The 24,732-nt window shown below is 45.1% G+C and overlaps 2 long non-coding RNA genes across 2 annotated transcripts in view; one reads left to right on the top strand and one right to left on the bottom strand.

The window, feature by feature from the left end:
• The window catches only part of LOC146810213 (uncharacterized), a 294,908-nt gene extending 289,265 nt beyond the window's left edge, over nt 1-5,643 (bottom strand). Inside the window, exon 1 of the long non-coding RNA XR_014966562.1 lies at nt 5,046-5,643. This is a non-coding gene — a long non-coding RNA (uncharacterized LOC146810213). The remainder of the gene's footprint in view (nt 1-5,045) is intronic.
• LOC146810212 (uncharacterized) overlaps nt 2,281-24,732 on the top strand; it is a 72,982-nt gene continuing 50,530 nt past the window's right edge. The window contains exons 1-2 of the long non-coding RNA XR_014966563.1: nt 2,281-2,375; nt 7,870-7,943. This is a non-coding gene — a long non-coding RNA (uncharacterized LOC146810212). The remainder of the gene's footprint in view (nt 2,376-7,869; nt 7,944-24,732) is intronic.

Raw genomic sequence — 24,732 nt, 5'->3', positions numbered from 1 at the left:
GTTCATTGTTCATGCATCTCTCATATAAGAGTTATACTTCGATGGATACATTGTAAACTGCAAACACAACCAGCTACCTTGCTTGAGTTTGCGCTGCAAGCCCGGCCAGTGAGTGTCCCGCATGTCAAAGAGTGACTGAACTTTAAATCTGAAATGAAATGGAAAAGTAAGAAGCCATTCTCCAGCCATTTTGGGGATTGCACTTTCAAACCTGCTGCTTCGTCATAAGTCTCTAACAAACTGAACAAACAGACTTCCTCTTACGTGCATACATGGTCAGAATATGCTAGAAATGAGTTATGTGTGTATATTAAAGTGTAATAAATCGTACAGCAGTTAAAGAGCCCCACGGAGCTGGGGCGTGTACTACACGATTCTGCGTGGCCTGCAGTCAGAATTCTCACAATAATGCATCCCCGGCACAGATTACAAAGGGCTCGCAAAGCCCTGGCGTCATGCAAGGTGACGTAGGTGGTGCACGGCAATGGAAGCCCTTAAATCTACTAAACCACGCAGAGCCACCCTGCATGGCTGGCTCTGCGTGGCTTAGGAAATCTAGAGTAACACAAGGCAACGCAAGTCTGTGTTGGAAAGGGTTCCATGGGAGGAGTGTGGGTGCTCCCAAGCACCCTCCCGTGGGTTTAGAACATTCCCAGATTTAGTAAGAGTAGTAAACCTGGGAATGAGTCAAAATGCTATGCCATTCCAACAGAGGCGTAACGAGGAGAAATATCTTTATTGTTCCTCGTATTTTCCTCTTTCTACATGTGCTGCACACACAGGAAGAGGAAATACCTCTGAGGATTGTTTTTGTGCAGGAAGGTGTCCCTTACTACATATAAACAATCCTGCTTGTTACGCAGGTACCCATGCACAATGGCGCAAGGGTGCCTTTGTTGGCGCTAGGCAGCATTCAGTGCGCCAGCGCACAGAGACTGCAGGAACCCATCATATCTGAGTAAAGCTGGCACATTCCTTCTCTCGTCATCTGGTACAGTGCAGTGGTCTTGCTGCGTTACGTTGCACCAAATGTTAGTAAATCTGGGCCAAAGTGTCCTGATGACCAGCTAAAGTGAACAAGCATTGGCAACGCCAACACATATCAGCTGTGAAACAAATCTGCTTTTCCAATGCTTTTTTTAATTATATATTTGCACGCATCTGCAGCAGTCATCTATGAATGCATTTTTTTGTGAATAAAATGTTTCAAAAAGGCACTAAAGTGAAAAGGGACTGCTTTCTGCATGTGCTTGCATTGGATAAAGGCTATACCGCATGATGAAGGTTCAGAGTATTTTTGAGATGTAAATCAGTCCCTCAAGCATTTCAATTCAAGCACTCCTTAGCAGATGGAAGGATACGTCGAATAGCCAATAGTAAGAGGTGACAGGGAAATAATACTCAGGCAGAGCCGAAGCCCAGTCTATGAGAATTTTAAAGAATTGGTAACAATAGGTGTTGTAAAAAGAAACATTGTCAGGCCAGACCTAAACATATTGATATTTCGTGATTTTGAACGGAGAAATGGGAGTCTGCTACCCCTAAGGACCTCCATCACTACATTCCCAGTCCTTTGGATAGTATGTGCAAACCCAGTTGTAACTGGTGCCAACTTCATTCTCCAGTTGAAAACAACTTAGTTTGCTCCCCCACTTTAAGTCATGACGTGACTCATTAAAATCTATACTATTTGCAGAACATTTTTATTCACACTAACTTTGAAAAATAAAAGTTGTACTTTGTCTTAAAGTGGTGATTATTTTTTGACTTGTAATTTTCTCAAAAATCCAAAAGAGGTTCCTTCTAGGTGACTCATAAGAGCGCGTCAGTCTCTAAGAAATATTTTGGGACTTCATATTTCCACGATATGTTTACAGCACATAATGGTAATGGGAAACTGTTCAGCTGGGTGAAAGGCACTAAAATTAGAGAGTAAAATGCAACAATTAGAGGCTAACAAAAGAGCACTGAGTTCAGCATCAAGGCCGGACACTGAGGCCTCCGTCGGTCCTGTAGGGGCCAGAAGGTTGCGTCCAAGTGCTAGAGCTAAATCAAAACGTATATATGTACCAGAACTGCTATGCATGCTCTCGGCCCTTTGCATCTGCAGCTGGTCTGGCCGACATCTGCAGCGCATTATGGAAAAGGCCCTTACCGCACTCCTAACGCCAACCCCTCAGTGTGTCCACCGTCCGCGAGCGCAAAGCGGCACCAGGCATCCAAATATCTGGTTTCTTCTCTCCCTTGCAGGCTGGCCAGGGAACATTGTAGGGTTCAAACACACCGAGGTGCCGAGGGAGGAGTAAAGCGGCGAGAGGCTGCGGGCCACTGTAACGCAGAGCTGCTCACGGTGGAAACTGCTGCTCGCCGGGACAGTGAGTTCGATCACACTTCAGAGATCTCAAGAAAGGAATTCTTGAAATCAGTTACAGCCCCCCTCCGCCCCCCCCCCCGCCCCCCACAAGGAAAAACAGAAAAGCACAGAAACTCCTTAGTCAGCAAGTGCACTTTTTATTGCATACTTTGTAGCATTTCCCGTACAAGAGTGCACGCGGCCAGGGACATTATGTTTACGCATGCATTATAAATGACCAACGCACTACAATGGAATGAGTGACTCAAGCAACCTGTCACGGAGCCTCCACACAAGCAGCTTGTCTTTTTGTTTAGGATACAGTGACGCATTATATTTTCCTGACTGATCCTGAAGACCTGTTCGAATAATAAATGTTTGGGGCAGTATAGGCCGTGACAGGTTCAATAGCCTCGGCTGTGGGTAACAGGCACCAATGCACAGACAGGACCTCCGATCTGAAAGAGGCTGTCCCCCGAATATGCCCTCTTTATGTCTATATATAACACCCTGCCTGCCCGTCCGCGCTTCTTGCACAAACACGAGACGAGGGAACGCCTCGTGTCACCACAAGGTGGGGGGCCCTTTCACCAAGGACAGAGTTGACGGAACTCGCAAACCAAGCTCGCGGCTGCTTGAGACACAATCTTACGAATATTTCGGGGCGGGGGTGACTAAAGACCACTAATCCATTAGTTTCCCTTAAAAGTTGAAGTCTTCTTCCTAAAATGTTATATAGTTTCTGTAGAGTTCATGTTAGTTTATTAATCTGACTTTGTATTACATACTATATATGTATACCTATGTGTAAATCTTCATATATTTATTTATTCACAAATGTAAGTGTTACGTGGTTGGGTGTTTGGTTGCACAAAAGTCTGCGATTTAAAAATCCATATTTCACAGGGAGCCATGAAATACGGAACCCATTTCACAGTTCCTCGTGAAATACGGAGCCCATCATTGCAAGGACAGCGACGGCCCTCGACAAAGCGTTATCACTGTCAGCACTACTGGGATTATGCAGCACATTGGACCAAATAAAGTGAAACAATTATTTAAATTATGTAGCAACAATGGGAATTAAATGCGTACTCTCTTGCAATATTGTCATCCACTTGAGTTTTGTGATATATGTAAATAGATATATATACATACACACACACACACATATATGCGTGTGTGTGTGTGTCTGCCAGCTTACCTCCAATACGTTTTACAATATTTTAATATATAATGAAAAACCAAGAAATTGCCAGAAGAAAAGCTGCGTAAAACTGTTAACATTTTATTCAAGCCCGCTCGAATCGATGCCACTCGCTGACTGCAAGGACTGTGCCCACCTCGAAGCCCCCCACCCTCCGTCCCTCCGACCCCGTCTTCAGAGGCTGCGGGCGGCTTCCTGTCCTGTATCGTCGAGTGGAGTCGGAGACACCGTGAGTCAAGAACTGGGACTTTATAGGCCAGTTGGCAGCTGATCTCATCTGGCCCAAAAAGACCCAGGCCTCAACCCACTATTTCGACCAGGTGTTCGAAGAAAGTGTGAATGTTTTCTTTTTATCGTGCAAACCAGGGCTCTCACCCTTCCTACGTAGCGCTTCGTTTCTAACAAAGCTAGGCCCACGCTGTGTAATTACCACCACATGCATACAACTTACCTACACATACCACTGCGGGCAGAAGATTCCGGCATTTTGTGAGAGCCACGCTTCCCCCGTAAGAATACTGACTAGTGTTGCCCCATCTTGTGCGACCCCTCCGCCATGTTGCACCAGTCCTGGCAGTTCGGAGTGCGACTGCTGTCACCCCTCCAGGCCATGGCTGTCAGCCTGGCGAGGCGAGGCCTACTCACCTTTGAGCCAAAATAGCGCTTTCCTTGCAGCACCCAGAAATAAACTTTGAAACATTTGCGCAAACCTAAAAATGCTTGACTTTGTAAACGAAGTCAAACAATAAAAAGAGGTATAGACCTTTACACTACGAAGAAACTGATTTATTGATGATGCAAAAACATAGTTGTTTGTAAAAGCAACGAACAGGCGGAGTAGAAAAACATGACAAGCAAAGAGGTGCACTCGGGCCCCACCCAGGAAAAAAAACTCCGGCAGACAGACAGATATATATATATTTTTTTAAGTGTTATACATCAATGACAACCAAAGACAGACTTAAGTAGTAGTAAACCAGGAGACACCCAGAAGTAAGACGATAAAACCCAGAAGGGGGGGTGTCTTTCTCCATGACACTAACGTGGGTTCATGTGCCCGCAGCCACCGGCCGCAGCAGTCGACTGTAGAAGTGACCAAACTTTGTACTGGTTACGTTATCCACGATTAAAGCCTCTCAACACGGGTTCTCTAGTTACCCAATCAAAGTGCTGCTGGCCATAAAGTGCAAGGCTTGTCCAGATTTAAGAAACGCAACGTTAAAGGCATTTGACTGTGCTGCGGTGACCTTCTGTGTATTTGCAATAATTGAAAACATAATAATAGTTATACTCGGGTTTATATAGCGCTGCTAATCATCCTTGGGGTCTCTAGGCGCTACCCGAATTCCTTCTAGCTTAACCCTTCTCCATGTAGCAAAGATCTCCCCAACAGAATCTTTGAGAGCTGAACATAATAACTAGAAACTGTTAGAGCACTTTTACCATAAAAACAGACCATTCCATCAACTTTAAACATATTATTACCTTTGTTTTTCAGGCATCGCGTATCAGTCGTGTGTCTCTTCTTTGCGATTATGGCTTCGATGCAAGGTCTCCAGACTGCCAAATTTCTCCCGTGGTACAAAAATATACTGTTCACACCACATGCTGTCCACAGAAATGGGGCGCGGCAAGGAGACGAAAAGGGGGCAAAATGAGAACATTACAACGTCGTTTGGGAGACCATTCCCAGGCCCTCCGAGCGGGACAGCAAGCTCCGGGAAAGTTGGATGTCAGGGCTCGCAGGCAGCAGAGGTCTGGGAGCGCTGGAGGCGCTGCAGTGGCTGCCGGGCTCCCGCAGACTGACCCTGTGATCTTTGGCAGAGGGAGCCTCACAGTCCCCACCCACAGCTCTGCAGCGCGGCACACTTGGCTGCTTCTTTCTGCCACCGCTTGGTCTTGACTGCTCTCTCCACATCCATAAGGGAGTCTTTAAAAGGGTATTAAAATAAAAAGAATAAGGCACACCACCGCCAATCTCTGCGCCTGCCCAGCCAGCCCCTGGGTCACGGTCCGCCACGGACCGCCAGTCGCTCCGCTTCCAGTCGCTTCGCGCTGCTCTGCCGTCAGCCTACACATGTGTGACCCAGCAGGTCCCTCTAGCGGCTCCGTGTCAGAATGAGTCCTCCTTCCACAACTTGTTGCTGACTCACTCTTTGCGCAGCTCAGAACACATTACTAGTGTTTTACTTCAGGAATAGCGAGCCCCAGCCCCAGTGCATCAGGGCGCTGGGAACCCACGGGGCGATGTCCCAGCCGCCTGCATGCGGTAGCCTGTGTTAATCACCCCAGCTCCCCCAAAAACGGACACTTCTCGGTACCTGCTACGGGTCGCCTTCTTTCTAGGAAGAAGGAATGAAGCAGAGACCGCTCGCGCATCAACAGTACCGCGGGCTGAGAGGATGCGTGTAATTGGGAAAAGTATCGTTTATTTATGGCCAGACCTCCCGCCCTCCTCGCAGCCGACAGAGGGCACCGCATCGGCTTTGCCATCAGAAGCGCCTTGTTACACGTTTTCGCACCACCGTGATAAGAACGAACATGTTCGCCACACGCTTTTGCGCATTATTTTTTGCAATAATGACCTCCATATTTTTCAAGGTCTCGCCTACGGACAGCTGTTAGTGGTCATTTGTACACAAGTTGGTCGCACACTGCTCGTCACACCAGCAAGTTGCCCCAAAGGACTGTGGTAAATGTAGTGGCGACGGCGGGTACGCCTATGCCACGATGTGTAAGGAGAACAGTATGTGTTGCATTTAGCCATCCCTGGACACGTGTTTCGAGGTAGTTGCCTCTCGTCAGCAGGGAGCAGGACAGTGTAAAGGGGTGCCGTGTGGACTGCCAAAATGTAATTAAAAACAGGTCAAGTACCTCTCATGGCGCGCAGGTGCAGATCCAAGGCTCGTCAGCCCGTTAGCTCAAGGGAGCCGTAATAATTTGTACACAAGTTGGTCGCACACTGCTCGTCACACCAGCAAGTTGCCCCAAAGGACTGTGGTAAATGTAGTGGCGACGGCGGGTACGCCTATGCCACGATGTGTAAGGAGAACAGTATGTGTTGCATTTAGCCATCCCTGGACACGTGTTTCGAGGTAGTTGCCTCTCGTCAGCAGGGAGCAGGACAGTGTAAAGGGGTGCCGTGTGGACTGCCAAAATGTAATTAAAAACAGGTCAAGTACCTCTCATGGCGCGCAGGTGCAGATCCAAGGCTCGTCAGCCCGTTAGCTCAAGGGAGCCGTAATAATTTGTACACAAGTTGGTCGCACACTGCTCGTCACACCAGCAAGTTGCCCCAAAGGACTGTGGTAAATGTAGTGGCGACGGCGGGTACGCCTATGCCACGATGTGTAAGGAGAACAGTATGTGTTGCATTTAGCCATCCCTGGACACGTGTTTCGAGGTAGTTGCCTCTCGTCAGCAGGGAGCAGGACAGTGTAAAGGGGTGCCGTGTGGACTGCCAAAATGTAATTAAAAACAGGTCAAGTACCTCTCATGGCGCGCAGGTGCAGATCCAAGGCTCGTCAGCCCGTTAGCTCAAGGGAGCCGTAATAATTTGTACACAAGTTGGTCGCACACTGCTCGTCACACCAGCAAGTTGCCCCAAAGGACTGTGGTAAATGTAGTGGCGACGGCGGGTACGCCTATGCCACGATGTGTAAGGAGAACAGTATGTGTTGTATTTAGCCATCCCTGGACACGTGTTTCGAGGTAGTTGCCTCTCGTCAGCAGGGAGCAGGACAGTGTAAAGGGGTGCCGTGTGGACTGCCAAAATGTAATTAAAAACAGGTCAAGTACCTCTCATGGCGCGCAGGTGCAGATCCAAGGCTCGTCAGCCCGTTAGCTCAAGGGAGCCGTAATAATTTGTACACAAGTTGGTCGCACACTGCTCGTCACACCAGCAAGTTGCCCCAAAGGACTGTGGTAAATGTAGTGGCGACGGCGGGTACGCCTATGCCACGATGTGTAAGGAGAACAGTATGTGTTGCATTTAGCCATCCCTGGACACGTGTTTCGAGGTAGTTGCCTCTCGTCAGCAGGGAGCAGGACAGTGTAAAGCTGTTAGTGGTCAGATGCCGATTGTGGACACTATCAATAGCGGGCATTGGCTCAGCCAGTTGCTCACCAGTGGTTGGCTTTCTTGTCAATCTTATTTGAGTCCTCATCATTTAATGTTGTTACTTCCTCTTATTAATGTATTTGTCCCTCCCCTGATCACAGCTTCTTTGCCAGCCTTTAAATTGGATGGTTTGTGTCCTTATGCAGCTCAACATCACTATTTTTCGGCTTGTCTGTCGTTACTTCACAGGTTTTTCGGTGAGGAGCCACCACTGCACCGGAAATCATTCGACCCTAAGTACCTTCACTTTCGCATCTGTGTTTGTAAGTTTACACATTTATATTTATATTTAATTGTATGTATGCTCTCTCTCTTTCGCTCTCTCTCTCTCTCTCTCTCTCTATATATATATACATTTATATATATATACACACACACACACACACACACCATATATAGGGTAAATATGTATATGTGTATATATGTGTGTGTATAATATACGTATTATACACACACACACTCCCTCCCATATATACACATACATATTTATGTGCTAATCTACATTTAAGTAAGTTTTCTTTTTCTTTTATTTTTCTTTTATGGAGTTTTATATAGCGCAAACTTGACCCGAAGGTATCCGGTATCAGAGCGCTTTACATAGCACCAGATGCGTTACATGAGGACACATTCATTTTTTTGTTAGGCACGGGGAGATTAAGTGATTTGTCCAGAATCACAGGATGTTCAGGGTCATTGCCGAGACTCAAACCCAGTTCCCCAGATCCGAGGTCGACCGCCCCAGCCGTTAGGCCAACTTCTCTCCCCAAAAAACTCCTCTCCCATAAAAAACTATTTTTTATCAGAATTAATCAAGAATTTAAAAAGCCCTTGCCTTGCTAATTTGTTTTTCAATTTCTATATTATGTGTGTAAATCAATCTATCTATCTATCTATCTATCTATCTATCTATCTATCTATCTATCTATCTATCTATCTATCTATCTATCTATCTATCTATCTATCTATCTATCTATCTATCTATCTATCTATCTATCTATCTATCTATCTATCTATCTATCTATCTATCTATCTATCTATCTATCTATCTATCTATCTATCTATCTATCTACCCATATTTAGATGCATTTATATTTGTTGCTATTTTCCATTTGATATATTAAGATTTTCATTTTTTAATATATCTTCTCAGTAGCACACACACATACAAATGTTTCTAATTTCAAATGTTCGTTTTATTGGAGGGTGATCCCACAGTACTCCTTTTTAAAAGATTTTTTTTTTTCTGGGGGCGGAGGGTTACACTCTATGCCCCCTTTTATATTGTCTCTTTGAAAAGTCTTTATTTGAAATTATCTACTATTTTTTGAGAGGGGGGCTGTGCCTCCACTCAATTTTCTTTCTATTGTGTCTTACTAATTCACTAAACCTATTCATATATTTATAGGATTCCTATAGATAGAAATTCCTCAGATTTATGCTCGCTAATAATTTTGTGCCCGTTTGACAAATTTCCCCGAAACTTTACAGATGTGTTCTTTTTTCTACATTGGCAGATGATGCAAAATGTAGTGGAGCTTTGGCAAGGGGGTGCAAAGAAAAAAGGGGGGTCCCAAAACGCATTTTGGGACCAATGCATTTTCTATAGACATTGCACTCATGCGTAGCGCAAAAAAGGCTGAACAGATGTGAATGAAGTTTGGCAGGAATGTAGATTATGGTGTGTAGATAATCCTTTTGGGTATTGCAGGTAAGTAGGGTAAGTATTTTTAAAGTTATAATGTATTTAAACTTAGTGATATCTGTTGACACAGTAATTTTGTGAAACTACAGTAGTACGTAGTGATGACAAGGCATTATACCATTTGCTTATGACTGCCTTTACAAACAAGCATTTACAATGCAATAGGTCTCGCATTGACGCGAGTTTGAGCTATTGACCAGTGTAAATGCCATGATATCTCCCATGCTGCACTTTAATGTATCTTTAGAATCTAACATTGATTGCGTCTGACCTGGAATAAGTCGTGTTCCCCACCTGCTACCTCAGCAGTACCATCTCCTTTGAACATCCGCATCAGGAAACAAGTTATTTTTACACAAAGCAAGGAGCACAGTGTTAATCTTACCGCATCCTTACAGAGCCAATTTCAATTTCCAGGTGGCATGTCTTTTAGATGATAATTCAAAAGATAAAAGGTGATCGTGCAACTCGCGGACTGACCTGTGTAATCTTTTAGGGCATCTGGGCTCCAGTGTATTGTCAGAAGAATTGTGTGTGTGTGTTTTTCTGCATTCCCATCTGCAGCCTGTGAGAAGGAAATGCGCTTAGAGGAAAGGCTCTAATGACCCATATGACCTTTCTCAAAGGAGCATTTAGCACACTCTATCATGGCATCGACTCGTTCACACCGCCCCCAGAGACAGAAATACAGTAGCGCACGCACACTGCTGCAGAATACGAGTTGCCATCAGAGCAGGGCAGTAAACTGGAGGCGTGCGTCGTTTCACAGCTGAGTTGCTCGAAGACAGGCTGTCCATTACACGCAGCAGCCGCAGAATCTGCACCCGCTCCCCCCTCTTTCATTCCAGCCCTTTACAAGTGTAACTCCTTTATCGATATGACTCTTATTTTCCTGTCCCTGCTCGGAGTGTATAATGTGTTTTTTGATGTCACAGCTCAGCATCCTGAAAAGATAAATACTGGATCTGAACATACAAAGCATGTTGATTGCTTCTCCTTTCTGTGCAGCATCTCGCTCCTTTGGGATGCTGCTATCTGCAGCGTTTCTTTTTCCTCCGATTAGAACACCGATTTGTTCAGCTCTGTGATTCCTGGAACTGTCTGCGCCGTGTAGTATTATGAACACCGTGAGTTCAGCAGACTTATAAGCGGTAGGAATGGAATAACTTTACAGAAGAGCATAAATGCGCAGGTGCCTGGGGCACTATCTGCGACTCTGTATCACTCACATCTTATTATTGCAAATGTATTTTAAAAGAAAAATGAAGACTTTATAAACAAGCAATGGCTAAACCAATAGGTCTGGCTCTAAGGTACAAATGCATGGAATTAGAAACACAAGCTTAGCATGGTATCGCCAGATATATCTTCAAACAAGAGACAGACTAGACTGCGGTAACATTAGGAAACGAGTGGTGCGCGCGTGCGTGCTACAGCGAGCAATCTGTTTTCAATTATCGCGCCCGTGTCTGGTCACGATAATTGAAAACAGATGTCGGCGTGTGGGTAACAGACACCAATAGGCCATTGGCAGAGCAACGCGACCGCCTTTGGCCTATTGCGTGCTGTGTTTCTAAAAAACAAGCATTCACAAGCCAATCCCATAACACCAAAGAAAAAGCACACACACGAGCGTGTGCGCTTCCAGGGTCTGTTTTGGAACCCTCCACAAAAGGGCTCTCGCCGGCGCGAGCAGTGCTGCGCACTGCATCGCTAGGGACGAGCCCTAAAAAGAAAGGCCGCCATGTTGATTTAAGTACACTTTGGCTGTGTTCTCTCTTACGCACTTAGAAAGTATTAGGTATTATTATTTTCCCCTACCTATTAGTAGCGAACATTATTTATAAGTTTCTATATATTTAAAAAAATGTATAGCATACTGCTGTACTTCCTAGGAAGTATCACAGTAATTAAAAAAAGTAAAAAGAAATAAATATGTTGACAATTTTAAATAGACCATAATATACTATATTTGACAAATATGCTGCACTATAGTGTATTTTCAAATTTGTACCTATTTAATTCTTTACAGAAATGTCTACAGAGTACCGCACTAATAGCTGAAATATTGCCAACCTACTTAAAGGAATAAAAAAAAAGCATGGTTCTCTGTAAACTGCTGCAACAATATGCATGGAAAAATATAAATTCTGCTAGAAATTGGGTTGTTGGCTGACTGGGTGTAAGCCCTGGTCAAGCAACAGCCACAATGCTTTGCAGGGTGAACTACAAAAAACGTATTAAATTAACCTGTGCTTAACCCTGTGTAGCTTGGTACAAAAAGCAGTCAGGCTTAACTTAGAGGCAATGTGTAAAGTAGAACATAAGAAAAATCACACACCAATTTAGAAACATGGAGTACATTTAATAAACTATTTGCCATCAAAATAACATAAATCAAAACAGAAGAACCAGAGTTATGAATTTTTAAAGTTTTTACAAAAAACGAGTGCTTAAAAGATGAAAGCGCCAACTGCAGACATCTAGGCGCGTGAACTAGGTCAAAGTCAAATGGTACAGCCAACCGCGATGGAGTGGGATTTTGGATACAAGATGTGGGTTGGGCCTCGTCAGCGCTCACCTTTGCACTTTGAAGAAATTCTGAGAAAAAGTGTTTTAGAAGGTAAAGTTGAGCATGGCAAGGCAGCAGGAGGAGTCTGAGGAGATAGCTTTGTCGTCGAATGGCCTTGGGTCAAAGCCGCGATGAAGATTTCTACATTTGGACTTAGTTACCAAAATGGAGGTAAAAAATCTCCAGCGGGACGAGTCTGAAGGCTGTATCTCAAGACAATTTTACAAGGTCGGATACCCCTTTGGCGAAGGGCCGATGAAAAGGATTCGCTGCCACATAGAACAATGTAGTAGGAGAAGCTGTAAAATCAATCTGACAGGCACTGCACCTCAGACGGATAGACAAGCAGGTTGGTCCCGGTCTCGACCTGGTTCTCAGAGCACCAACATTTTTCCTCCATTTTTGGACTGGCCATCTGGGCACCTTTAGCACCACAACCAAGGGTCCAGGGCTGGTGGTACACCTGTTGGGGGTTCAGGACTCACCCAGGCTGGGTCTAGTTGCAGGTTCAAGATGGTGGGAGTCTTTTATGTCCTTGTGGCTCTGAACATGAGGCTAGCAAACTAATCCTTGGAATCACTTCTGGTAGTCCTGGGTGCAGGTAAAGATGCAAGGGTCAACAGCAGGGCTGGCCTCTGAGGTTTCAAGGTAGGCTCCTGGCATCAAAGCAGTCTTTCCTGGTACAGCAGCAGTCTGGCAGTGAGCACTGCAGGTAACAACAGCAAGCAGTCCTCTGAGAGTCCTCCTGCAGGTCCAGTAGTGAAGTGAAAAGTTTGTCTGAAGGTCCTGATTTTATACCCTGGTACCCTTCTTCTTGAATGTGGAAGAAGCTTTTGGAAAAGCTCTTTGAAGTGCATGGAATTTTCTGAATCCCCTGCTGTGGCTCCAAGCTAGCTGCAGTGACAATGCAGGGTCATTTGGCCCTTTGTGTGAAGTCAGAGCACAGGCTATTCGGTTGTAAGTGGGGCTGTGCTCAGCTCTGCCAGTTGATGACCCATTGAGGCACACCTAAGCCTTCTATAGTGTAATTGTTTCGGAGAAATTCACAAAGTCTAACTGTCAGCTACACCCAGTTATGTGACCTAAAACAGGCTGCAGGCACAAAGTGCAGGAAAATGGCAACTAAGTGGCATTTTTAAAATTGTAATGAAAAATCCAACTTTACCATCAAAGAGGGTTTATAATTACAATTTCATAAACACCAAACATGATACAGTTACCAGCTCTCAGTTGAAAATTACGGCTTATTAAATGTAATACGGAATCCCCAATGTTATCCTACGAGAGGGGTAGGTCTCACAGAAGTGCAAAACACATTTAGGGGTTTTTCACTACCAGGACATGTAAACCCAAAACGTACATGTCCAGCCTTTTAATTGCACAGAACCCGGCCCTATGGGATACCTAGGGCCTACCTCAGAGTAATATGTAATAAGAGGGGAAATTAAGACTTGGCAAGGGGATTCAAATGGCAAGTCAACTTGGCAGTTTACAGCTGCATGTAGGCTGCAATGGCATGCCTGGGACATGTTTTAAGGTGCTATGTAGGCCCACTAGTGGCATTAAATTTACAGGCCCTCAGAATACGGTATATCACACCAGAAGGGACTTATAGGCAAATTAGACATGTCAATTGGATATAATCCACTCAAAGAATGTTTAATGAAGATAACACAAGTACTTAAGCACTGGTTAGCAGTGATAAAATGCCCAGAGTCCTAAGGCCATTAAGTATAATGGGGTTTCCCAGTGACCCTCAGAACCTGGGTGTCTGAAATCAAAGGTAAGGTAGGTTCTGTCGGGAGTTAGATAATTACTTTAACAGCATTTATAAATAAAAAGAAAAAAGTTAAACACACCTAGATTGATGTAATCAATATCAATTGTATTCATAAATTAATTCATTTTTCTGGTATACAATTAGGATTATATTTTAGTCAGATTGTCACAAAAAACGATTTTGTTTTAAAAAAAAAGGTGGTGCAAAAAATAAACTAATCAGTGATAAGGTGATCTAGAAGTGACACAGTGCTTTGGGTGAATAACGTATATACAGTGCTGTACAAAATGTATATAACATGTTCATCCAGTAGACATCAATCCCTATTTCATTGAATCTCCAATCCATACATGGTGCTGCTATTACATGGAGTGTAGAGAATGGGGAAAGATTGTGTAGGCACGTCGACGTTTCGACCCAAGAAAGTGCGTGATTCTATTGAAATCACATTGGGTTACTTCAGGACAAGGTAGGACAGCCTATGAAACAAATTAGCCATAAGTACGGTGTGTTACATAGTATGAAAGGATTGACCAGTGGTTGTGAAAACCTACCAGTAGTAGTAACCATCAAAGATCTGATGAGTGCTTCGATTGGTCAATCCACCAGGGGTTGGATTCTGTGGAATTAATGATAGGGCAGGAATCAAGGAACTGCATGGAATTTAAAAGAATAAAAGTTGGACCAGACCGAAGTGCTGGATGATTACCTAATCAAGAATGAAAAACGGTGTCATTGTAGAACCATCAGGGGTAGGTTGAGTCAGTTTCTGGATGCCGGAATGTAGATGAGTCACATCCACTGCCTTGAGAATCAAGGGGCTGTGGGGGTAAAGAGGTATTAAGGTATGAACCTCTTGGGAACCTCTTGGGATAACTGTTAAAGATGGACAGAAGTCTCAGAAAAAGTGACTTAGTGGGCTTCTTGCTTAATTAGCCGGCAGTGAATACGTCCAGGCGCCATGCTTGTGATTTGTTCTAGAGACATGCGTAATGAAGACCTGTGCCTTCACTTAGGTCTAGACAACAATTCTGCAGTAGTGTAGATATGCGCAGTGGTGAAGGGCCGTTGCGTTAGCAACAAGTATCTGCCAGGAGGTGTGCAGTGAATGAGGCCGCACGTCTTTGGGGAGGACGCAATGATTTAAAACAGGTGTGCGCGCTCATAAGAAGTTCACAGTGATTCAAGTGATTAGAGTAGGGCTTAAAATTCACGCTTTATAACAGGTGTGTGCAGTCCAAGCCTGGTAGATGGCACGTAGTGATGAAAGCCACACGTGTGATGTGTTGGCTCCATGCTTGATGACAGGTGTGCGCGCTAAATTCGGGAATTGATGCGTAATACATATGATGACACCACTCCACTGTACACTATCACACTCTGCCACTCCATTCTATGACTGTCCAGTCTATGCTCCCCATTGTATGCCCCTCATCTCTAGGCTACTCCACTGTACGCTAGTCCAAGGTAAGCAATTCTACTGTATGACACTACACTCTACGATATTCCACTCTATGCCACTCTAGTGTATGCCAATCCACCGTATGCTACTCCACTACACACCACTCTACGGCATTCCACTGTATGCCATGTCATTCCACTGTATGCCATTCTGCTATACGCCACTCCACTCTGGCACTCCACTATATGCTATTACACTGTACTCCACTCCACTCTGTGCCACTCCAGTGTATGCCACTTCACTCTACGCTACTTCACTCTATGCTATTCTGCTATATTGCACTCCACTGTATGGCACTTCACTTTAAGGCACTCTAGTTTATGTTATTCCACTGTACCTCACTCTACTGTATGCCACTCCACTGTACACCACTTCACTCTACACTATTCTACAGCAAGCCACTCCACTATACAGCACTCCAGTGTACGCTATTCTACTATATGCCACTCCACTGTATGCCACTCTACTGTATGCTGTTCTACTGTACACCACTACATCGTACCTTACTCCACTCTACATGTCTCCACGCGACACCACTGCAGTATACGCCACTGTACTGTACGCTATTCCCCTCTATGACACTTCACTGTATGCCACTCCATTGTACGCTATTCCACTGTACATCACTCCACTCTACACTACTGCACTCTTCACCACTCCGCTGTATGCTATTCCACTGTACGCCACTACACTGTACACCATGCCACTCTATGCCACTCCTCTCTACGCTATTCCAGTATATGCAACTCCACTGTATGCCACTCAACTCCACTCTACACTATTTCACTTTATGCCCCTTCAATCAATGCCACTCCACTGTACGCCACTTCACTATATACTGCTCCACTCTAAGAATTCCATCCTATGCCACTCCACTCTATGCCACTCCAATCTGCACCACTCCACTATATGTTACTCCACTCTATGCTATTCCCCTCTACACTAGTCCACTGTATGCAAATTCACTCTATGCCGCTCACTCTACATTATTCCAGTCTATGCCACTCCACTGTATGCCTACAATGTACACCATTCCTTATATGCTATTCCACTCTACACCACTTCATTCTACGCTATTCTACTATAGGCCAATCAATCAATCAATCAATCAATCTTTGATTTGCGAATCACACTACTCACCCTTGAGGGTCTCAAGGTGCGGGGGGCAGGGGGCTTTGAGCAGCTTCGTCTCATCTGAAGAGCCAGGTCTTGAGTCTCTTCCTGAATGCTTGTAGTGATGGGGATCGTCTGATGCTAAGGGGGGTTTGTTCCAGGTCTTGGCCGCGATGTAGGAGAAGGCTCTTCCTCCCATTCAGGCTCTGCGAATGTGTGGGATTTCGGCCAGGGCAAGGTCGGCGGAGTGGAGGTTTCTCTTGGGTGCGTAGAAGAAGAGCTTTTCGTTGAGGTATTGGGGTTCGGTGTTGTGGAGGGATTTGTAGGCGTGAGTGAGCAGCTTGAAGGTCACTCTCTTTTCGACGGGGAGCCAGTGGAGGTCTTGTAGGTTCTGGGTGGTGTGGTCTTGTTCTGGGATGCCGAGGACGAGTCTGGCTGCGGCATTCTGGATAGTCTGGAGTTTTAAGAGTAGAGATTTGTTGATTACAGCGTAGAGGGTGTTCCCGTAGTCCAGTCTGCTGGTTATGAGTGTGTGGGTGATGGTCTTTCTGGATTCGAGGGAATCCATCTGAAGGTCTTGCGGAAAATGCGGAAGGTGTTGAAGCATGTGGAGGAGACGGGGTTGACCTGTCAGTTCATGAAGGGGGAGGAGTCGAGTATGATGCTGAGGTTGCGGACATGGTCTGTGGGTGTGGGAGGGTTGCTGAGGGCGGTGAGCCACCAGGTGTTGTGAATATTCTCAAGTAATTCAACTTGAAAGCAGTGCGCACTGTACATGTTTATATCTCAACAAACGTAATCACCTTACTAAAATATCTTTACATTAGTTTCCATTATTTATTCTCATTTTTACCATGATTCACCATTGTATAATTCATTCACATTCATGAAAATACATTATACTATATGTTCTTCAGGGGAAATGTTTCTGAAAACCGCATGAACCCAAAATCCTTGAGTGAAACCTTCTTAGATTTGTTCAATTTGAATGACGTCACATTCTACCAAGCAAAATTCCATCCCGTCTTTCCTCAATTCAGCTCTGCCTGATTTTTGTAACTGCTTGAAAAATGCTACCTCCAGCATCTGATTATTATTGATATATGTGTGACAGCATACTTTGCGGTGTAGCACCATTGGTTAAATAGCGTTAAATAGCTTAGAATTTATTAAACTCAAGAGTGCACCTCACACCCAAACCAACCACCAGGTGTTGTCCCATGTGGAGGGGGTGAGTCTGAGGACGAGGACTTCCGTTTTCTCCGAGTTGAGCTTCAGGCAGCTGCGGCTCATCCAGGATGCAACGTCTATCATTCCTTCAAGGAAACTGTGTCTAGTGATGTTGGATTCCTTGGTGAGGGAGAGGATGAGCTGGGTGTCGTCGGCGTAGGATACTATGCTGAGTCCATGTTTTCTGATGATGGTAGCGAGGGGGGCCATATAGATAATGAAGAGCGTAGGGCTGAGTGAGGATCCTTGGCGTCCTCACTACACTCTGCCTCACTTCAGTGTACGCCTCTCCACTCTACACCACTCCACTCCACTCTGTGCTACTACACTGTATGCTATTCCAATGTACACCACTCCATTCAACAACAATCTATTTATACTATTCCAGACTGCACCTCTCCACTGTACGCCACTCCACTGTATTCAACTCCACTGTACACCACTCCACTCTAAGCCACTTCACTATACGCTATTCCACTATACACAACTAGTCTACACCACTCAGTTCAATGCTATTCGACTCTACGTCACGCCACCTCACTCCACTGTATGCTATTTCACTGTACACTACTCCACTCTACACCACTTCACTCTGCGCTACTCCACTGTACGCCACTCCACTGTACTATTTTCAAGTCTACGAAACTCCACTCTACACTACTCCAGTGTACCCCACTCCCCTGTATGTCCCTCCCTTGTATGATACTCCATTCTATGATATTTCAGTGTAGGCCACTCTACTGTATGCCATTTCACTGCATGCCACACCACTCTATGCTACTCCCCGGTTCGCCACTCCACTGTATACTATTGCGGTATTTGCCACTCCACTCTACCGCACTTGACTCTATGCCAGTCCATTCTACACCACTCCACTGTACGCTATTCCACTGTATGCCACTCTACACCACTCACTATACTCTATTCCACTGTACGCAAGTCCACTGTACACCAGTCCTGTTAACGCCACTCCACTGTATGCCATCCCACTATACGCCACTGTATTCTATGTAAATTTCACTGTACATAAATGCACTCCACCCCACTCCAGTGTACGCTATTCCACTCTATGTAACTCCACTGTACGCCACTGTACCTATTCCACTGTACACCACTTCACTCTACGCCATCCCACTGTATGCTACTCCACTCTACGTTATTCCAGTGCATGCCACACCACTCAACTCCACTCCATTCCACTTCACTGTACTCGGTTCAACAACACAGTTTTATTTATAAGTTTTATATAGCGCTAGCTAGACCTGGGGTATCAGAGCGCTTTACATACACAAGGGAAAACAAGTTGAATTACAGAGCAGGACATAAGGATGCATAAAGATATAAGCAAACATTATAATTAGGCATACATTACTTAGCAGCACATAAGGATGCATAAAGCTATAAGCAAAACATTATAATTAGGCATAACAGTGAAGGGGAGGGAGGAAGCTCGGGAGGTTGAGACAGTCAGATAACCATCTATCCTTGATGGACAAGTGAGCGGGGAGTCAGCTGGGTTATTGAAGTATAGGTTCGTTGACTTGGACGTTAAAGTATTTCTTGAGGAGAAGGAGTTTCAGGTCCCTTTTGAAGCAGGGGAAGGAGGGGTTGCATCTGAGGTCTATAGGGAGTGAGTTCCACATCCTGGATATGTTACCAAAAAAGGATCAGGACTGAATGGTTCTCCTTTTCAATTTCGGAGGGATGAGAAGAAGTGACTCCACAGTACTCCATTTAACAACAGTCTACGCCCCTCCACTCTACCACACTATATTCCACTGTTTAACACTACACTGTGCAAGGATGTACTCCTGCCAATGACAGTGTACAACACTCCACTTCACTCTACACCACTTTACAAAACTCTACTTCACTCTACGACAGCCTACACAACTGCCTCCATGCAGCTCCACCCCAATTTACTAGGAGTGGGATAGTTTTGAAAAACATACAGGAAATGTGGGAAATCCATAATTTTAAATAAACCCATCGTGGTAAGTGGCAGTGCTGCCCAATCCTCACTATCCTTTCTGGTCCTGTAAATAATGGAGATATACTGAGTTCCCAGCCTAGAGAGGCATCCAGGGAAATCATGAGTCCTAAGTACTTGAAATGTGATGTAGCCACCATCGTATTCAAGATCCTCCAGAAGCACACCCCACCAGAGGCAGGAGAACCAATTTATCTAAAATCCCCCTGAGACCAGAAACCACACCAAATACCTGCACCATCCAGAATGCCCTGGGTGTTGAGCATTCAGGTCACTGGACATACAATTAGAGTCATCAGCATAGAGGGAGACTCGGTCCTAAGAACCACTGCACTACCAGAATTCCCACAGACCTGAAACCTTTCATATTCACTCTACTAGAGGCTCAATCACCAGTGGAAAAAAAAGGGATGACAGCAGACACCCCTGACAAGTCACACAGCCAATGAGAAAGGGCACCAACAAGGCACCATTAACACAGACGCACGCACATGGTGAGGAATACAACATTTTATCATCACCCAGGAAACGCCAGCTAATGGCCGTTCTGTGCAGTACCCACCCCAAGCATGAAGGGCCAATTAACAGTGCCGAAAACCTTGTGAAAGTCTATATATAGCAATACAGCCTCCCCCTGCAATTCACCAGAGTTCGCCACAGCTGCCTGCAGGCACCAGAGACAGTGTCGAGAATATCTACCTGGCATAAAACCATTTTGGTTACGTGTCAAATGGGGGTCCTGAAACCACCAAGCATTCAGTCGCAAGACCTGATCTGTCCACCCACCTGCCTAGTGAGCTCAGCTTCCAATGGGGAATGGTCAGAGAGTCCCCTGGGCAGAATCTGTACCTAAGAGATGGTAGTAACCTAGCTGGCTGGTATAAAAATATGTCAATACGAGAAAATGAGTGATGTGCAGCTGTACTGTGAGTGTATTGCTTTACCTTCAAGTGCCATCTACACCATACATCAAATAATCACAGCAATATCATAAAGTTAGCCAAGCAGGATTTCCTATTTGTGCACATGAAGCTAAGTACATCCAATTTCGAGTCCATTACAGTATTAAAGTCTCCGTCAATAACCACTACCTCCAAAGGCAAACTGAGAACCAAACTTGATAAGCTTTCCGAAGCGTCCCCAAGTAAACCAGGCAGAGCACATACACTAATGAGATTCCAGTACATCCCTTCCAACAATCCCCATATGAAAACGTACCTGCCCAGTGGATCTGACTGGATTGCAATGGATGTGGGGGGAAACGTCATCTTTTCAACGAGTAACGCAACCCCTTTGGAACTCCTGGCAAACCCAGCTTGAAAAACCCTTGTATTCCCAAATCTACCCAGGAAAGTACAAGATGAGATGGATTTCTTGCAGAAGCAATGCAACAGGGCCTTGCCTTTTGGCATATAACAATACTGCCCTCACTTTGTTTTGTCATTGTGGTCATTCACATGCCATGAAATTATACAATATTGATTATTACATGGATTATGTCTAGGCAAAGCTGTATGTGTCATGTCTGTGTGTAATATAAAATGCAATGGGAAACAAGTCTCCCCCAAATGTGTTTGTTGAGGGCTACACTCTCCCAGTTTGCTGACAAACCTGTAATGCCACACTTTACCACTGTACTTTGCAGCTAACGAGCAATCCAGTATCCTCCAGAAGAGATCCACCAAGACGCAGAATTTTCAAGTTGGCCTTCTAGAACCCAATCCATATTGTAACTGTACCTAGAGAGCTGCGACTATTCCAGCCAGTGGCCACCACCAGAAAATAGGCAGGTAATGGGGCACACTACGACTTACAGCTCCACTCTAACAAATGGGCACAGCACAGCTCCAATGGAAGCCACTCTTCTCAGTTGGCTCCTCTGCGGTAGAAGGCTGCCCCACAGGTCCAGGTACCTTTGGTTCCTGGCTCCCTCAGAGTGCAGAAAACTGCCCAGCCCATGTCCCTCTGCCTTCTGCCTCCAGCCATCCAGGGGCTGCCACAGCAGTTGGGGGAACCCAGGTCCTCCACATGCACACTTCCAGGCTGCAAGTTGTTAGTGGCTTGGCATGATCACCATGTTAGAATCCCACAGCTATGCCCATTATCAGTTTGTGTGCCAACCAGATGGATACCAAGCAAGAAGAATCAGGGCAAACTCTTCATGCCCACAGTATCAGCAGTGCCTTGCAGAAGTTGTGCAGGCTGGGAGTCTCACTGAGTCAAGGATCTTGATGGATTATGAGGGAGGTGTGGAGGGGAACGCAATCAGGCATACAAAATGTTTGGCTGCTAGTAAACACCCCCAGTGGTGCCCATATTTACTGAAGAATATAAAGCAGTACATGTAGCAGGGGTGGCTCCTGGTGTTGGGAGAAGGGGCTCCAGCTCTTCCAAATCTAAAAGCCATGCAGATGGTAAGTGCAAAAAGTAATTACATTCCACATTTCTTTTAGAATGAGTGCCTGCCAGATATGACCCTCGCAGCTCATGTAATGTAATGTAATGTAATGTAATGTAAAGGTGAATTTATACCGCGCGGCTACCACTCCAAGGAGTATCTTGGCGCTAAGTCAACCAGATGGAATAGTTGAGGGGGGAAGACATAATTCACGCAGGCACCAAGACTACACCATTGCTGGGCAAGCCGCATCAGTAAGAGAAAAGATCCATGTTTTTAGAGCCTTTCTAAATTGGGCCTCCTGCGACAAGGATCGGATGAAAGAGGGAAGACCATTCCAGGCTTTAGCGCCCAAGACAAAAAGAGATTTGCCACCCTTGGTGGCTAGCTTGAATTTAGGGATAGTGAGCAGATTCAGTCCTGAGGATCTCAAACAGCGTGCCGGATGGTAACGTTTAAAGCCATTGCACAGATACTTCGGACCTTGCTGATGGAAGGCCCTAAAAGTAAGTAAAAGGATCTTAAAAAGAATCCTTTTACCAATGGGGAGCCAATGAAGTGTATTCAGTGCCGCTGATGCAGATGATTTACGAGGCCAGCGTAGTACTAAACGAGCCGCAGCGTGCTGGACTATTTGTAGTTTACGTAGTACTGTTTTATTGGCTCCAGCATATAAACTATTACAATAGTCCAGCCTGGAGGTGATCAGAGCAACTGCGACTGTCTTCCTAGCTGGCAAGGGCAGGAGATCAAAAAACTTCCTTAATGATTTTATTATACAGAAGCATGAGCCTGCTACAGTCAGCGCTTGTTGTTTGAAGGATAGCTGGCAATCAAACCTGATGCCCAGATTCCGAGCAGAGGTGATGGTCATAGGGGGAACTTCAGCATCCTCGGGCCAGCAAGTTGTTGGGGAAAACAGATTTTGTTTACCAAAGGGGATAATTTCTGTTTTGCCAGCGTTGCATTTGAGGTGATTGTCCGCCATCCAATGAAAAGTAGCAGCTAGGCACTGTCTGAGATTGTCCTCACTATCTAAATGGTCACCATCTAGTACTAAAATAAGCTGAGTATCATCAGCATACGAGACACTACTAATCTGGAAGCTTGTAATTAGTTTCATCAGGGGGACCATATACAAGTTAAAGAGCAGTGGACTCAAGCTTGATCCCTGAGGGACTCCAGAGCTAAGGGGTCTGGCCTCCGATTGAAAATTACCAAGCACTGTAACTTGTTGTCTGTTTGTGAGAACATTTTTTAGCCAGGCCAGAACCACCCCACCTACTCCTGCGGCAGCCAGACGGTTCAGAAGGATGTTATGGGAAACCGTATCAAAGGCTGCCGACAGGTCAAGTAGGATTAATACAGCTTTCTTACCCCGGTCCAAGGCCATCCGAAGGGTCTCTGCTGTATACAGCAGGGCAGATTCGGTAGAGTGATTAGATCTGAACCCTGACTGATTGGAATGCAGAATGTTATTTTCTTCCAAGAAACTCGTGAGCTGGTAATTCACGAACTTCTCAGTCATTTTGGATAGAGCAGGGAGCAGGGATATTGGCCGTAAATTGGAGAGGGTGGTCGGGTCGGCTAATGCCTTTTTTTGAAGAGGCTTAAGAGCAGCAAGTTTCCAGTCGTTTGGAATATCCGCTGTGGCTAGGGATGAGTTAATGATCCCATTAATAATGGGATTCATTACTGTGGCTAGGGTATGTAGGACTAATGCGGGACAGGGATCAAAAGGCGAGCCCGATTTACAGGCAAGAATGGCCTTTAAAGAGTCTTCTAGCGTTACATGAGAGAATATTTCCAGGGTGGCTGTACTTTCCTTGCTCTCTATGCTCTCAGTGATTTCGGTGATTTCTACAGTGGACGATGTTTGGGGGAAAGTCTTAACTATGTCCAGGATCTTATTTTCAAAATACACTGCAATTTCATCACAGTGTTTCTGGGATGGCGGGATTTCCTGCCGAAGGACTGACGGATTAGTAAAATCCTTGACTATTTTAAAAATTTCTTTTTCCTTGTTGCCTTGAGCTGCCATAGAAATGGCCTGGAGAAAATAGGCTTTCTTAGCTGACTTTATGTGAGCATGATAGATTCTTCTTGCTTGTTTGTAGATGTCCCGCGCAGAGGCTTCATATAGCCTGCGCCATCTCCGCTCCAGTTTTTTTAACTCTGTCATCAACACTGACGTCAGACAAACAGGCAGTTTTCCTAAGGCATGGGCACTAGAGCATATCTACCAGAAAATGTCTTTACTCTTGCTGTTATTTTTATGGAACCAATGAGCTAAGATTAATCCAGTCCTGGCCTTGAAGACTTGGGGGTCCTCAAAGACCCCCCCATTAATCCCTTCGCTGCTAGGCCTTTTCCCCCCGAGCTAAGCCTTTTTTGGCTATTTGGGGTACTTTGCCTAAAGGCCCCCTAACCTTTTGTCCACATAAGGTATCCATGCCAAATCTGCGACCTTTTTTGCCAACATCCTGAGGATTCTAAAGGAACCCAGGGTTTGTGGATTTGCCTGGAGGGGACCAAGAAATTAGCCAAATTTTGTTTTTTGAGGTAAAAATTTGAAAAAATAAAGAAGAAAGTGTCTGTATTTTCCCCTGCAAACAGTATCAATGAAGGGTATGTGGTGCTAAAATCATCATCTTCGTAGCTTTCAGAAACAGGCTGACTTTTGTCAGTAAACCCACATTTTCTACACAGTTTTGGCGTTTTACTGGGTCATAGCCCATTTTTCCTATTTTTTGTGCTTTCAACCTCTTTCCAGTTAGTGGTAGAAACGGGTGTGAGACCAATAAT

Source organism: Triturus cristatus, chromosome 7 (assembly GCF_964204655.1).
Source record: "Triturus cristatus chromosome 7, aTriCri1.1, whole genome shotgun sequence".
Lineage (NCBI taxonomy): Eukaryota > Metazoa > Chordata > Amphibia > Caudata > Salamandridae > Triturus > Triturus cristatus.
The sequence above is the reverse complement of the archived record's forward strand: the minus strand, read 5'-3'. Positions and strand labels throughout refer to the sequence as shown.